Genomic DNA, 4,425 nt, shown 5'->3' on the forward strand with positions numbered 1-4,425 from the left:
AGAAATATTACTCCAACTTGTAATTGCACCCGGAGTGGTGTCGTGGCTGGAAATGATTTCGATGTCTGTATTTCACAGTCTGATGATTTGTGGGAATTTCTACCCTGGCACGAATCTGCTTTATTCAATGGTTTGTAATATATCTAATCGGAAAGATGACAAAATAAAGATACAAATAAATAACCCCAAGATACATTACGGCTACATCAAACAAACAAACGAGAGCCAAACAGGAATCTGGCTGATAAAAGATTATCTATTGAGACAATACAAGGAAAATATTACAGAGGAAACTAGTGATATCAATATATGTTTCAAAGTAAACGCATTATTTTAAAACCGTGTGTGAGTTGATCACGATAACATTCGACGTGAAAAGCTTGGCAAAGACTTGTTTCTACTTTGAATATTTTCTTCAGTAAGTATAAATTCACGTATAAATTTACGTTTGATTTCACGTGTTTGAACGATGCTTTTCGCACTATAACTTGTAATCAAATTAAGACGGTTTGTTTTTCATGTCAGCTTTTAAAATATACATTTCTTGCTTCTGTTCGATTTTGTTCAAACGTTTTCGAAATGACTAACACTATTTGCGTGTTTAAAGCACATATGCTGCCAAGGCTTTCCGTGGCTAATTCGTCTCTTCGAATTTTATTCATGGCGTAAAATCTCCATGATGTAATTCTTTATGATAGGTCGGTTATCAACATTTTAGTAAGTCAAATTCTTGTAATTTATTTCTTTCTATGCCATGCCTCGTTTTAGTTGACCAGAAATAAGCAGCTTTTTATTTAGTTTAGATAAATAAAATGGCAGATAGAAACCAAAAACCCTAAAGGGAAACTTAACTTTTCACATTATTCAAATCTTTGGAATGAGATATTCTAAGACATTCTTTACTGATAAAAGTGAAGGTGAAGAAAAAACAAATTGCTGAAAGTTAATTTATTGAGATCAATTCTGTTCTTGTAAGATTATTAAATTAATGTCAATAAAACATTTAAGTATGGTAGTATGGCAGATAAATATATATGGCCCACCATTCAGGATGTAAAGCACTTTTCAGTGTTATTGGAAGCTTGTATGGAAAGTTAGCATTATTTGATACAGCAAAAAGGGAATTACTAAACACGTTTCGATAGTTATCACCGGAACGTTTTATGGGCACCAGGGAAGATATAATGGGCGTATATATATATATATATATATATATATATATATATATATATATATATATATATATATATATATATATTATGCTTCATAATGGATCTAAGTAGTTTCAAGACAAGAAAGGTTTACGTGTAAGTTAGAAAAATATTTGGACTACAAGAAATAATAGATCGGCAAAGAGATGAAAGAAATTCTTATAAATTATAACTGTCATTACCTTCTTATAAAATTAAAGAAAACGATTAACTTGCATTTTCCTACGAATCAGGAATACAATATACAAAAACAACCCAGGTAAATTACCGAGTTTGATGTAGACGTTACTATCCTCAATGTCATTTAAAGTTGTTTGAAGAGCGTATGAAAGTAAAATGCAATTAGTGTATTAATTAAATTCATACTTCATTCATCTTCTTTATATATCATATGTAAAAGCAGAGCTGTTTCATTTTACATAATCCAAGATATATATTTCTAAACTGCAGCTGGTGGTAGAATGTGTTCATGATTAGCTACTTCAGCATATACTATTTTACATTTTACAAAATATGCTAACAAACTGCTTTATGAAGAATTTTATTTGGTTTTAATTATAGTCAAGACATATTATATTGACTTCAGCAAGTCATAAAAATGAACAAAATAATGTGGCGAAGTGTTTGGAACTATTCTGTTATACTTAAGAGACAAATGCGTACTCCGAGGACAAGACTGGATAGGCGCTTGCTTATCGGCGGTGATGCAGAGTAGGCTGCATACTTGTCTATTTCCAGCGGACGCCACACTTTTGAACCAATGTAATCCCCGTATATCTGGTGTAAAAAGATGAATAAAGAACCATCCAGACAAACTTAAGCCGGACACAGTGTGCGGGGAAAGGAATATTAAACAGCTTTCGTCATTTAGAAAGAAATGGTTTATTTTTCTTTCATGTTTCTAATCACAACTTTGATATAGAAGACTTTACCTTTCTGTCGACTAGTGTAGAAAATGATATACAGTGAATCCGGTTTAGTCTATTAAATTGATCTTTCAAGTTACATGTTTGCTTTCCGATGCTGTTTAGTGACATTAGCCAAGCGCACATGATGCTCGTAAAACGTATCTGGAATAAGAATTGAACTTTAATTCTTTATTTTAAATATTGTCAAAACAGAAAGAGTTGTTCAAAGCTTTCGGTTTTTTTCGTGTTTTATGTTTCTAATATTAGTATGGAAAATATTGACAAATAGGAATGAAGCGAGAAATTAATTATTTTTTCTATAGGTTGATCTTTCCTAATTTTTAAGCTTTATTGTTTTTAAAAGTTATTGATGCATATATGACGCTAAACTGTGTGAGATACTCTATCTCTTTTAGAACATAGAATGTTTGCAGTCAAAGGGATGCTTGTCACTGTGATCTTCATGGCCATGGTAGCGTTTATCATAGCACAAACAACAGAAAGAGGCGACATTGACTGCGATGGAAAATGGAACGGGTGCTCACGAAGGAATTATGAAGGCTCGAGACGACATCGGTTCACTTGCGAAAACGAGTGTAAATGCAATGGCTATGCTAAAGGCCAATGCGTACCCGCTAAGTCAAAGTGTCCCATGACTGAAAAGAAGTACGTTTGTGAGTGTGATGGTATACTGGATGGACAAAGACCATGGTGGTGCAGGCACCGTGGTTAGCAGACCTTGATTAGTGCAGAAACTTGTCTTCAGAGGATTGTCACATCTTTTATTAGCTAAATGATACCACAATTTGTATGTTACTATAACAGACAAAAACCAAGAGTAATACAGACTGTATATATCATAAAAATGATCATTTTCTTCATAATAAATCTAACTAAGCAAATAATTTTGTTTCTCGTATTAATCATAACTGCTACTTTGTATTGAATATATATTCCTTTAATATACATACCATATGTTTTACTTTCTTGTCGTGCTTGGTATTTACTGCATTCAGTGGCCCTGAGTGGCGGAGTGGTCAAAAGCGCTGACCGTTACGGATCAGTGCCATCTCACGTCTGTCTGCGTGGTTTCCAGTCTAAGATTCGGCGCCAGTGTAGGTATGTGAGAAAGCTTGCATTCAGCAGTGGGCAAGACAGGTCAAAGACCGATATGAATGTCACAGTTCTTTATTACAAAAGCTCAAATTATTAGGTATTCAGGTAATGCTCTTTATCGGACAATGCAAATATTTGTTGGCGGTATTCATGTCTACAGTCCTCCGTCGTTGCGATATGTCGAAACGAATTTTACATTGAGCACTTCAGAGGATTGTGTGCTAAACTATTAATAAACCCACAATCATTTCCTACCTCTGGTAATGGCCTTTTAGGGATGATCTGTGTCCCCTCTCAAACATTTTTGAAGATCCTTTATTGTGGCCTGTCTATATATATATATATATATATATATATATATATATATATATATATATATATATATATATATATATATATATATTTCATTGGGAAGGATAGAATTTAATCCTTCGGTCGGGAATTAAATTTCATTTCTACCGAAAGAACCGTATTATATTTTTTGAAAATGATTCATCATTCATGCTCCGTCATAATTTTTAAAACCTGTTGGTAACTAGGAACGATACAACGTTTAGGAAGAACTATTTGCAACGAAATGTATCAATGAGCTGCTATTTTAATATAATTTTTTTTTTAAAAGTTCTTCCAATTGAAAATATTTGGAACGTTTGCTGATTCGTCTTTTAGAATGTGTAAACAGAGAACAGCAACCAAAAGGTTTTAAGAATAAACTTTTTATTGAACAAGAGCAGGAAAACATTAATTCATATCGCGTTTAACAACCCATTATCTCCATGAATATAACAATTTCCATTAACAACCACGCCTTCTACCATCCACCTTTCAACTAAATGATAAATATCTCAATCTATCTATGTGTGTGTTTGTGTCTACAAAATTTGTTTCTAACTCTGCAATAGTACATCTTTATATTTTTAACGCAGAGTGTACATCTTTCACATGTTTAGCAAAAACATTTGCCTTTGCTTTTATGCAAATATACAACAGTCGATAAGAACACATAATACGTCCTTTTTAAGTAACAAAGTACAAAAAAATACGACAAGGTTTTGGAAACAATGTTCTTTGTATTGATACAAACATAGACCAGTGTTTATCTGTACTAATGAGCTGTGTTCTTCAAACTATGAGAGCGGTATCTAACATTTCATTTAATTTGTTTAGGAAAGTCTTCGCACAAATTTCCT

General features: G+C 32.8%; 1 long non-coding RNA gene across 1 annotated transcript; it reads left to right on the forward strand.

The window, feature by feature from the left end:
* Window positions 1–225: 225 nt before the first annotated feature.
* LOC149778303 (uncharacterized) lies at window positions 226–3,024 on the forward strand. The gene is made up of 2 exons (XR_016415326.1): window positions 226–418; window positions 2,536–3,024. It is a non-coding gene; the product is annotated as an uncharacterized LOC149778303 (long non-coding RNA).
* Window positions 3,025–4,425: the final 1,401 nt, after the last annotated feature.

The sequence above is a fragment of the Sinohyriopsis cumingii genome, chromosome 17 (assembly GCF_028554795.1).
Source record: "Sinohyriopsis cumingii isolate HCF-2022 chromosome 17, ASM2855479v2, whole genome shotgun sequence".
Lineage (NCBI taxonomy): Eukaryota > Metazoa > Mollusca > Bivalvia > Unionida > Unionidae > Sinohyriopsis > Sinohyriopsis cumingii.